A 13,869-nucleotide genomic window follows, 5' to 3' on the forward strand; every position below is an offset into this window, starting at 1 on the left:
CTCAAAATTTTGATAAGGTGTGGCACAATGGACTTCAAATTAATCTGAAATATCTTCAGCCACATCAACTAATAAAGTCATATATCACACACAGACATATTATTGTGTAACAGGGTGATGAATACACTGAACTACATCCAATATATCCAGGTGTGTATAGCCCTGTATATTAGCCGACGTACTGACCTTAAACACCAATACTATGGCATCTTATGCTGACGATACAGCGAGGATCCAATATCAGCTACAAGGAACCTCCAACCTCGCCTCAAAAAAATTAATTTGCCGTTGAAAACATTGCGTATCAAGGTGAAGGAGACAAAATCTGAAATTTTAAGAAACATGTACTAATAAAGTTTTAACAACTCAAACAATAACATCTCTGAAAGAGTATTAATGCACCCAAATGCACTCGCCGAATAATTAAATGTGCATGATGTTAGTGAAGTGCATATATTAAAACGTTTACTACAAACCTGATTAATAGATATAAAAAATAATTACTACACCAATTAAATCGATTTTCTACATGTTATTGTATAATAAATACCTCATCAAATAATTCCTACCCATTGGGAAGGTTGTGGAATACTAAGATAATAATAATAAAAAATAGAACAAAGAGGAATATGCGGTCGAACTGCGGTCGCATTATGTATACGGAAGTGGTTTTGTCAATACAAAATGTTAAATCTAGAAATTCTTCCTTAATATAAAATTCACTCGTGCCAAATTTCACGCCTCCATGTGCATTTTTCAAATATTTAATCTCAAACATATATTTACAACCATGTCCCAGCAGGATTTGAACCATCTACTATCGCAAGGGTAGAAGGACCGCCCTATTGCCTTTCCCAATGTTCCAACCAAGCCTACGAAAGTAAAAAGGTATGCTCAGCTATATTCTTAGATGTAGCACAAGCCTTCGATAAGGTTTGGCATGAAGGCCTTGTTCATAAACTGCAGAAAATGTTAGTAAAATAACACACCGAACTACTAAAATCGTACACTACAAACAGAATGTTTAGAGTCAAACAAGAAGAAAACTATACATTAAATCAAATAAGTAGCTATACAATAATACAAATACTACAATAAAACAAACTAAAGCAGGTGTACCACAAGGAAGTGTACTAGGATCAATGCGTTATCTACTCTAAACTTGTGATATATCACAAATGGAGAATATTACGATGGCTATATTTGCTGATGATACTGCGATTATATCTGCCGGAGACAATAGTGAAGAAGCCCCATGAAATCTACAATAGGCAAGTGACAATATAAATAATTGGACACAAGCTTGAAAATAAAAATTAATGAAAGTAAATCTGTGCATGTGCAGTTCACCTATAAACAGACCGTATAAGCACCAATGACATTAAATAATACTATCATTCGCTGTTCACTGGAACGAACATATAAGAAAAGAAAAAACTGGAATTAAAATATAGAAAAATGTACTGGCTAATTGGAAGAAAATCACAACTATCAGTACATAATAAATTGTTATTATATAAACAAATACTGAAACCTATATGGACATATGGAGTTCAATTATGGGGATGTTCTGCTAAGAGTAACATAAATAAAATACAAATTTTTGAGAACAAAGTCCTGAGAGGCATTGTGGTGATTATCATAAAAACAGATTGTAGGTCAGCTGGAAAAGACTAGTAACAATGAAATAATTTTTTAAAAAATTAAACCGAGCCCAAACCTTTCTCAGAAATTCAATTACTGAAAATAGTTTAACAATAATTTTCCCCAAAAAGAAATTTTTGAAAGAAATTTGAAAATAATTCATTAAAGAATAAAGAATGAAGTTAATTAATGAAGAGTAATTAAGCTTTTTTTTGCAAAAATTGTAGAATACCGTAAATACACTACAACCTCTGTCAGAATTAGGAAGACATTTAAGCTTTACTTTATTGTTCATTATTTTGGAATGTAATGTTCGGGTTCGGGAAAAACTAAAAGTTGTGTTTGACCCAAATGTTTTTTTAATAATGAATAAATTGATTCATCCGACAAATTGGAAAGGACATATGATCATCAATCAAAAAACACTGACGAAAAGCTAACATAGAACCAGACAGTCTAATTAATTCGAATTAACCTCGAACCAATCTCACCGAGTATATTTTTGCGTAAACATTTTTTTTTGCGTTACACACGACTGATCGAAAGTCCAACGAGATCGTTTGATCGACGACTTCGCCATTCTTATTAATTCTAATTGAAAGCTACTGTTTCAACGTTGATCCTTTCCCAAGCAAAAGTGACGTCGATTTGGATGCACAACACGTTACGTTTAGGCATGTGCATGGTGGGGGAGCTCAGTCACTTCTTTGAATGAAAAAGCTCTACGATGGTGAGGCTTTTAGTATGTCGCAGCGGATCGCGGTGTCGACGGTTGACGCCAGTATCGCAGGATTCTTGTTCATCTTTACGTGTCTAGTGGATACTGTCGAGTGTGGAGAGTGAATTGGGCTTTAACAACTCACGATACATTATTTATAGGTTCGCGGACGAATTCGCTGTACTTTCTTAGTGATTCTGGGGTTATAGTGTTAGAAGTGTTTTGTTTATAATACCGTTATAGTAAGTATTTATTAATATTTACCAATATAAAAATTAAAAAGGTGATTTGAAACGTTTTAAATAAAATAACAATTAATATTATTATTGTTCATCTAGTTGATACTATAATTTAAGTTATAATTTTATAATTATCAACCGAAAAGCATTCTCGGGCAGCAGGAATTATGTATATTATTGAAAATGGTTGTTCTCATGAAGAGAATACATTCAGGAGTTATGCATCTCCAAAACTACACATTCGTGTGATTTGTAATTTAGTATAATTACTAACTGAGAATGAATCTTTGGCATCGGAAACGATTTTTTCAACCATCATCTTCATATACCAAAATTCAGATTATGTATATTTGTGTTCGCAAATCGCAGACAGTATTAGACGGATTGACCTGGAATCACTACAGAACGTAGCACCTCAATAGAAGAGTGTTTCAAAATAATTTTTGAATTTGTCAGACATTATTTGATTTTTATTCTTAGTGAATTTTTTTAATTCTTTAACTCATTGAGCATGTATATACGTATGCTATTTATTATTTTTATTATATTTACTTTTTATATTTACGTGTCCGGTGGATACTCTTCATCGTGGAAAGTGAATTCATCTTTAACATCTCACGATTTCGCAATACTTTAGTAGTGATTCTAATGATACAGTGTTAAAAGATTTTTATTTATAATATCATTAGAGTAAGTGTTTATTAATATTTAAGAATATAAATATTAAAAAACTGATTTAAAACGTTTTAAACAAAGTAACAATTAATATTATTACTGTTATAATTTTATAATTATCAAAAGAAAAACACTTTCATCCAGCAGGAATTATGTGTATGGTAAAAAATGGTAGTTCTCATGAAGAGAACATCTCCAAAACTATACATTCAATTAATTTGAAATTTAGCATAATTACCAACTGAGAAAGAATTTTTGACAAATAGTATCCAAATCGAATTTTTAATTTATCATCTTCATATACAAATATTCAGGTTATGTATATTTGTGTTTGCAAATCGCGGACTGTATTTAACGGACTAACTTGGAATTTATACGTAACCTAGCATTTCTATAGAAGAGAGTCTCAATATAATTTTGTTACTTTTCCTATAATTTTAATTCTACAGTTCGAATGGAAGCGAAATGGTAATTGCTATCACTGGAAATTTAGACAAGACAAATGAAAAAAAAGATTAATAACTAACTTCATATGCTCAAGATTTCTGAAAGTTAAGGGTTTTAAAAGGAATTGAAGGTTTAAAAAGAATTTAACTGGAATAAAAATCAAGTCATGTTTGACAATTGACTATATATTTATGGTATTTCTTACTTTGTTATTTTCACACTTCAGTGTTTAGTGTATACTGTCCAGTTTGGTTAGTGAATTGGTCTTTAATAACTCACGATTTCGCAGTCCTTTATTACTGAATCTAGGGTTATAGTGTTAAAAATGTTTTATTTATAATATCATTACAGCAAGTATTTATTAATATTTATTAATATAAAAATTAAAATAATAATTTCATACGTTTTAAACAAAATGACATTTATTATTATTATTAATCATTTGATGTTGGTTATAATTTACGTTATAGTTTTATAATTTAATAACAGAAAATCACTTTTCACATAGCAAAAATTATGCATATGGTAGAAAATGGATGAAGGGATTACGAAATCTTAAAAAATATACATTTCATTGATTTGAAATTAAATTGGTATAAATATAAAGTGTCAGACGAGTAACTATATATGTATGCTATTTTTTCCTTTATTTACTAATTTCTTCAGCCTTCTTTTTATCTTTACGTGTCTAGTGGATCCTCTCCAGTGTGGAGAGTGAATTGAGCTTTATGCTTCAATCTAAATTAGAATTTTTTAATTGGACAAAATAAAAGTGTTCTTTTTTTACACAGAGCTGCAATTATGTATTCCTACAAAACAGTTATACACTTTTGAAATAATCAACCGCTAAGAATGAATTTTCAGCAAATGGTATCCAAAACGAATTTTTATCCTACCATATAAACAAAAAAAATGCAGCTTATGTATATTATTTGTGTTCACAAAATTCGAACAATAATTGATCGATTGGATGTTTACACAACAAAGCGCTTTAGTAGAGTGGTATTCCTGTATAATTTTGCTATTTTTTGTATATTTTTTAGTCTGCAGTACCAACGGAAGAGTAACGTTTTAACCATTTTATGTTGAGATGAATTTGTCTTTGTTACGTTGTTATGGTAATCGTTATCATCTTAACCGTCGTTCTGGATTAAATTATATTTATTTTCCGTATATTTTCAATTCGTGAACACAAGATTACTAATGAGTACTTATATGCTCAATACTCTTGAAAGGCAAATGTTGTTGAAGGATTCAAGAGAAATCAGTTGGAATATAAATCCATTCATGTCTGACAAAATACTATATATTTTCCATCATCAATCACAATATGCCACCGGACTCTTCCTCTATATCTAACAGACAATACAAACACTATATTAAAACGGTTAGAAATATTATTTTTCATCCCTTTATATCATTTCAATTACATGTAAATAATTGGAAACAGCTGTTCCAGTTCCTTAAAGTTCTTTGGAAATGTGGTTGTTTGTCTGTTCCTTGTCACTGATATCAGAATTTCCACTTTTACACCAAACCAAAATTGATAATCTAGATATGACCGAACAGTATCATCATATGTTTCTAAAAGTGTTTCATGAGCTGCTGCAGTTCTACTATTAAAGTCTCTATACACTGAATAACTCAGCAACAATAAATGGAAAACTATTTTTATATGGAGAAATGTTAAAGCCATACAATTTCAAATATCAAATTCAAAATATTTCTCAAATAGAGAGAGAATTTGTGATAAAATATAGGCAAAATGATTCTAAGATAAACAGAGCAGGAATAAATTACATTTCAAATAACGCATATGTTAATAAAACACCTGTAATAAAATAATATGAAAAATATCACAAGTTAGATTGGCGCCTGGGACTTCGGAGACTTTGTCTGATCTTAAAAATAAGACAAATATTGATTATTCAAATGATAAAACTATTGCCCTGTTCTTGGCAGAATACATTAAAAATCATCGTGGTCTGGTAGATTGAATATACTGCGCTAAGTATATATACATTATTAAAACAAAGGATAATGTTTACGAGTGTTATATTAAGCTATATATACCATACATATGTATATATAGTAAAAATGAATTTAAAAAAAACAATAAGAACATGACATTAATTTACGAAACGATTTTAGAGGAAGTAAATAGAAAAAAAATTTATATTATATTCATTTATATATTTTAAAATTTGATATTAATTTCAAATTATAAATTAGAGGATATAAAACAATGAACCTTAACTATGCCATAAACTATTTATTAAATTACGACATATTTGAATATACAATACTACAAATGTATTATATATAAATAAAATTATAACAACTTTCTTGTAGATACAGCCCTTTATACTTCTCACATTTATTACTAATTAATTACAGTTAAAGTAAGGTTAATATATTTCATGGAAAAAGGGCTTACCGTTAAAAAAACACTACCATAATTAATGAAATCAAGGACTCAAGTGCCTTAAAAACTCAATGATGTTAATATTTTGTATTTTATTTTAGTATACCTTTAAACTATTTTCTATTATTTCTGCTTAGGTCTGCTTTTCTCTTCTTTGATATTTTGGCAGATTACTTTTCCTTATCAACAAATCATACAGCTGTAGCAAGTACAATCATTTGATAAATTGCTACCTTTTCAGGATTAATGGTCTGCAATATTTTCCTGCACTTCTGCGAAGACTATAAACTGGACGATTAATTGAAATTACTGATATATATAATTCCTTATTACCTTGTTAAAATTCAGTTTCAAATATTATTCTGGGATTTATATTGGCTACTTGTATTTTTGTATTGGCTTCAATATTGAGTCTTATAACATTCTTAACAAAAAAGAACTTATATAGACAGACTCAAATACATTGTTTGCCTGTAACCCTTCTTGACTTATCGTACCCTACTTAAAATTCATTCGTAAGATAATAATCATATCAATAGTTTTATGAAAAATAGTACCTTGATGATACATACTCTTTATACAGTGGTATATAAGCTTCTTGACTTCTTGTGCTCTAAGAAATTTTTTAAGCAATATTTTTTTCTTTATCATCCTGTTGCTTCCAACTTTCAAAGCTTTACAAATTTTTGAAATATAGATTAGATTGTTTAACATCTATATTATGGATTCAACAAAGATGTTGCCAAAATTCAGTATATCTTCAGTAAGGATACTAAAATTATTAAATTGGAGATACAGAGAAGGCAGATGATCCTTCTTGTTATCGGCTTTAGTTATACAGCAAGCGCATGGTGAAATCCTTCTTTGTCTTGCTACTAAGTATGTCATATTACAAGCTTGACATATTAATTTACTTTCACTGCAAAATTTAAATCATTAATTTATCCTATTTGTAACAACTGAAACTAAACCTATATTTGACTCTCCATATTTGTAATACTGTTAAGACGCTGAAATCTTAAACTAACCGGCCTTCATTTTAAGTAAAAAGGAACATCACAATATAACTTTAAAAATGCCATATCAAAAGCTTTAATATTTAAATAAATGCCCAAAGTTTAGTCACAGCAATACAGCACATCGCCATTTCTTTTGAGAAACGCTTGGCTTGCAGTATTGCCAAATCTAAGGGCAAGACTATATATTGTATTAAATACTAAAAGAATGTATCTACTCTATTATTATTTTTTCTTTCAAAACAAAATATAAAAGTTAATGTCAGAAAGTCTTGTTAAATATATTATTTTTCTAAAATAAAATACATTAATAAAGCAAATAGCCTAGCTGTAAATTTGGCAACAACGACTTTTAGCTTTTCGGCTTGCGGCGAGTAGATTGCGCCGACGAATATACCAATAGTTCCGAAAGTAGCCGAATCTCCGGACCACGATGATATTTAATGTATACTATTTTGGCAACTTGCTTTAAAATACGATACTATGAATATCCTTACTGATCAGCAATATGTCTACGATTCGAAAATTATTCTAAATATATGCAAGAAAATAATATCATTACTTTAAAATGATATCATTGTAAGCAAACAAATTAGGAAGGGATAACATACTCTATGTCAACATTACAGTGTAGAATCTGAACCTTAACAATATCCTTTTCTTCAGTTGTGTAAAATTTGTCTGACTCAGCAATATATTAAATAAGTCGATGGATTATGAATAATAATATAATATGTCTTCATATTTCAAATTCGCCTACCAACTTTCTAAGTCAAAAATAATAAGTTAATTACGTTACGACTAGCCAAATGGATATGTTCAGTCGTATATTCAAAATATTGAATCAATATATTGTCTTCAAATTAAATATTCCTTCATACGTCTATCTTCCACAATTATATTTTATCTGCATTTACCGCTAAATTATTATAATATTTTTAATAATATAAAGATTGATAAATATTGCAGACTCTCCTTAATGTAAACTAATTGAAGCCTTTACATTTATGAACGTGTTTCATTTTAAGGTTTATTAAAAGAAACAATTATGTTAATACTTGTGCATATATTTATAACAACTTATATAATACTGCAACAGCGCTGATAATTTTTGGGAATAACAATATTCTGCAACTTTGGTCTTCCTAGATTGGCGAATGTAGGAATTACGTGTTTGCTTTAAATGTTTTCGTTATCTAGTGTTTACGTTATCGAACGTCTGCTGTATTTATTTTCTGAATATGTATTTTTTTGGTACAAGTTTAATGTACGAGGCTAGACCGATGATCATATTGGACATGATATTCTTTCAAAACATTGTTATTAGCTTTTTTATTAGGTGTAATTTCTATAATGTGTCAACATCACATATTTCTCTGATGATATTTGATAATGAGCTATGGAAATACTGTTTGCGGGAATTTTAATTTTTATGATCGAGTCATTGAATGCCGTTGAACTACGTGCATGAAATTGTATTCATCGTCCTTATCTATGTAAATATAAATCTTTTAGCAGGTAGTATTCTAGGTTGGACGAAACATTCCTGAAATGACTATAGTGATTATATGTTGTTGTCACTGACCTTTATTTTCTCGTAGTGAAATTGAGCTTTGTTTGTGGATTGCCCCCTAACCTTTTTGATTTCGAGTTTTTGTTCATTAAGCTAAGCCAGACAACGCCTTTAGTATTGACCAATTCTGGTTTTATTTTAAAAGCCTGCTTCAGTATGAATGAACAATAATTTCCCAATCCTACCAAATAGTTACCTCTATTTATTTGAGACAAGCTTTGCAACCATTTGTGAAGCTTCTCCGGATTTTAATCAGGATATGTCTCGCTAATTGTACGTGATCCACTTTTTATCACTTGAAAATATTTCTATTAAAAATACCTCAACTTAGTTTGATTTCAGCAGTGATTAAGAAATTCAGTGATGTAATTTAGTATAGGTGAATAGTTTAAAACCATTTTATGATTGATATTTAGTTCCACAGCGATATTGGGATTATTTTTATATTTTAAAGAATTTCATCGATATTTTGAAACAAATTTTCCGGAACATAAACGAGCAAACCTGGAGAAAGTCTTTCTCTCACTTAAGCAAAAGCGAAGTACTCTGAAAGACTATTAGTGCATCCCAATGCACTCGCCAAACAGTTAAATTTGCGCGATGACAGTGAAATGCGTAGGCTCAAACGCAAACTGCCATACGAACTGATTAATAGACACATAGAGTTAGATTTAATAATCTCTAGAATAAGTTAGAATAGTTTTTAGAATATTTATTATTTAGAAGATTTAGATTATAAGTTACACAGTAGATCACTTACTGAAGTAGTAGATCACATGTCAGGATCACTTACTGAAGTAGTAGATCGAAGTAGTAGATCACATGTCAGGATAGTTATATTATATAACTGGAATCATATAATAATACTTATTGCCCACGGGTAGATTGTTGACGTTCTAGAAGATTAATAAAAAAAACTTAAGCAATCATCATCACTGATACCACATAACTTAGAAAATATGAAACTATGAAAATAGCAAATATATAACTTACCAAAATGACTTGTTCTCCAGGTATTATTGAGAACACTTTAATTTTTGTTTTAATTATGCTCATTGCCTATTTTATCACAATATACTCATTATTTTAACTGGCTCTTTTAAGCATAAATTCAACTGACACGAACTTACTATAATATACTATAATTACGGTATTGTAATAGCAACAAAATGACTTAAATGGCTAAATGCTAAAATGAGTTAAAAGTTTTTCATCGTAATTTGATCCTTATCGTTTCACAGTTTATTGAAAGTAAAAAATTGTGTCAAACTAGTTTTACATATAAACCTGCTATTCTGTCGCGTTATATTACATAAATAGTTTATTGATATTATGTTGACTGCTTTCGTTTCGAGCTTCAACTACATCTAATCTCTTTCTAGGCTTTTCTATTGATTATTTATCATTGCATTAATAGATTAAATTTAAGACTAAGATTATGTTAACTTTAATTGTAATGCTATAGATTTAATAAAAAAATGTTTTCTGATATATTTTTATGCATAATTTGATTTAAGGTCTACTTTAAAGAGAAATGTGATGTTTATGTCATTTTCAAAAATAACTGGTATATATATGCAAGTGTGAAGGCGTATATAAGAAAAATATATGCAATGATCAAGTTATAACAAATTCTGGTAATATAGTACAAAAACACAGAGTTACTTTTACTGGACTATAACATTTATATATATTTTTGATTTTGATGATTCATTGGTTAAATAAATTCCACGATCTATTATTATAAAATAATGATTCATAGTAACAAAAAAAGGTTTAGTCTGAACCTGTGAAATATCCTTGATTTTATATTTACCTTTTAATTTATATAAATGATATTATAATCAAGCATAATTAGTTTATAATAACAGTTAGGTGGGAAGATAAATAATCTAAAAGGTACATTTAGAACTTTTCTACTAAAACTGTTAATCAATTAGTTATTATAATCAATTATTAATTATTACGAAAATATATAAATGCATATTTCATTCATCATCTTCGCATTTCTGAACTTGGATAACAAGTCAATTGAAAAGACTCCGGTCAACATAATTCATACACTCTCTATAGCGACCCTCCTACTTTTCGATACCTTTTTTTGTAGTACGATTTGTCCTTTATTTCAAAATAAGTCTCAGTTTCGTCGATCACCTCTTCATTCGACGAAAATACTTCGAAAAAAAAAGATCTTCCCAGAGAGCATTCTTTTGAGATCTAAGAACAGGAAATAGTGGCTGGGGGGCAGATCTGGGGAATCCAATTCATGGATTTTTGCCAACATTTTCACTGACTTGTGACATTGTCATGATGAAGCAGCACTTTTTTTTCTTCACATGCGGTAGTTTTTCGGCGATTTCGGCTAATAACGCTATGTAATAAAAAAAGTTAATTCACTCAAAATGTTATAATTCAGAAACTTCTTTTGAGGGTTAGGTCTAACTAAAAACATATGAATTTAATTCTAGTAGCGCCATCAATGTGTCAGGCGGGGGACTTATATTTACTTTGAATTAATTTATCTCATTCATTTAATTTTTAAATAATCTACAATCCAAATTAAGAAATGTATTGGATATATTGTGTTATAATACATACTATCTTTTATTTATCATTTTGTTTCTTATCTGTATTTCTGTATGTCAAATTGGTCAATTTTTCTTTTATAGTTAGCATATAATTATTAATTTTATCATAGTTTACTATACAATTTATTTATTTTTTGTTTTTTTCAAATCCATTACACCTATTTCATAGGAGCCTTTGTCTTTATTGTCAAAAAACTGGGAAAATTGGTTTTCTTAAACGTCTTTTGAAGCGAATTTTTCACTAAAAAAACGTGGACAGGAACTAATCACTTTGTACTGGGTCCGGACTGTAAGGTATATATTCATATTCATGCATTTATTCTATATTCAGCTTTTTACGGATCTAGCCTTATCCAGAAGACCACAAACAGTTTTTTAGTAGAATATTTATCTCCTGAGCCATATAAATGGTACTTCTTTTCCGGTACAGCCATTTCCATACTTTTTTCCACATGTTCGATAAATGGAACAGAATCAATGGACTGCGCTTGGGTGTCTCCTACAGCAGCAAAACTATAAGCAAAACCCTATTTACATTTTAAGAGGCGTGGTTTGATATTTATATTTTATTATCAAGGAAAAATTGTAAAATATAATGTACCTTTGTTAGTGTTAACATTATAAGGCTATCTAAAATTAAACGAATGGACTTATTAGACTTAGACTTATAACATTAATTATAACAACATATTATATTATTATTATATTATTACTATATTATTAACATATTATTAGATCGTTACATACCCAGTTTCACAATATATGTAGGATTACGTCTAAGATGATGAATGTATGATGACAATTTTCTTAGTGTCATTGCTTTATTTATTTTTTTTAATATGTTGTACAACATATATACATATTTTCTATGTATTAGTTTTGTTCAACCAGCTGTTAACTCTTATTCTATGTAATTTTATTGTATTTATGTTATTATTGTATTATTCTCGGGATTTTAATTGATATTTAAAACAAAAAAATATTTCGCTGTAATTTATGATTTTCAAAGGAACAAACGTGCGATTTCAGAACCATAACATTATAGAATAACAGAATTTAGATGATATTTAGAAGTGTATTCTATATGGCTTCCTTTTCATTTAAAATGAAAATTATGTTCGGTAAAAGAACGGAAATTAATAAATTTTCTTTGTACCGATTTTAGGTGTAATCGTTAATTTTAATATTAGTGCCTGGCCATGTGATTGAAATTGTTTCAGACAATTTCAGAGTATTTCGAGCTAGTTTCGAAACAATGAATGTCGCCACTAAAACAGAAGCCTCCTACGTTTGTATTTCCTATTAAATTTTCTACTAGATGGGAACAATTTTAAAAAACTATAATTTTGCGTACATTTCTCGGTGATTGCCTTCACGAAGCTTATACATTTCTTTAGCGGCAACATTCATACGTTGTCTGAAAGATAAAAGAATAAATGGACAATATCTTCAAGATTCATTCAGAAGTTCATTGTTGTCGATTTTTTTATGTAAAATAAATTTACTTATAGTTGCATAAATTACACCATATTGTATTCATACGCTTAATATATTGATGATTTGAAGTATTGCTTTTTATGTAAAATTGATCAACAGCCACAACTAATATATTAATGCATAAGCAAAAAAACACTGAATATTTATAGAAAATAAATATTACCAAAACAAATTTTACACCTGTTTTGTTTAATGAGTTTCTCTTAATGCTGATGTCATTAGTAAGATTTTCATAGGCTTCTTTAAATTTATTTTTATTATGCGTTCATTTCTGTTAGTTTAGACTGTTGAATGACTGCCTCACGAAATATTGAGTAAATATTGTCAGATGCATGAAAAAAATTGTAGAATATGATTCGTTATAAACGTATTTTTCTCATCTAGGTATCGTTAAATAATCTGCATGTATCTTAGGAATTTTTATTATCGCGAATTTTATGATTTTTTGTGGCTCCATATTCGCCATTATATTTTTATCATGGACAGCTGGGTAATATGTGATGTTATGAGACGAAATTATTGATATAAACAGTTATTTAAAATCTTTTTTTTCTCAGTTGGCATGTTCTATGGATCTCAGAAAAAATATTTTATGTTTTAATTATAGCGAAATTATATCTACCACTTGAAGATATGGGTTCTTTTCATAGTTTTCTACTGTGATTTATCTTGCACTAGTTGATTCAAATTTTCTGCAACTGTTCTTTTGTCATCAGTCAAATGAATCTTCCCCTTTAGGTACTTGGATCACTTTTTATCCACCTATCCATTCGAGTCCGACCCAATTACATTTTAATGTACTTCAGCTATTGTCCTCGAGCAAGTAAATAGAAAGCATTCAACATATTTTACCAAATGTTGTCCAATCGAATATTATATATTAATGGAGGTAATTATTTGTCATGGCTGATTTCACTATCCAAAAATAAACATGTTTCCCTTAGTATTTCAAGATAATTTTTATAAAATGTGGTTAAGTAAAGCGAATTTTTAATTTTGAACAAAGTAATATATATTATGTACATATGCTAACAATATGAAAAGTGT

General features: G+C 29.0%; 1 protein-coding gene across 3 annotated transcripts in view; it reads left to right on the forward strand.

The window, feature by feature from the left end:
- Positions 1 to 2,168: 2,168 nt before the first annotated feature.
- Positions 2,169 to 13,869, forward strand: part of LOC143204547 (uncharacterized) — a 274,261-nt gene continuing 262,560 nt past the window's right edge. Inside the window, exon 1 of one of the 3 annotated variants that reach the window (XM_076417137.1) lies at positions 2,169 to 2,604. The gene's annotated coding sequence lies outside the window, so the exon portion shown is untranslated. The remainder of the gene's footprint in view (positions 2,605 to 13,869) is intronic. The other 2 variants (XM_076417140.1, XM_076417139.1) reach the window with 2 other exon arrangements.

Source organism: Rhynchophorus ferrugineus, unplaced genomic scaffold (genome assembly GCF_030347505.1).
Source record: "Rhynchophorus ferrugineus isolate W39M unplaced genomic scaffold, kcgeb_rfMv2 rfM11, whole genome shotgun sequence".
Classification (NCBI taxonomy): Eukaryota; Metazoa; Arthropoda; class Insecta; order Coleoptera; family Curculionidae; genus Rhynchophorus; species Rhynchophorus ferrugineus.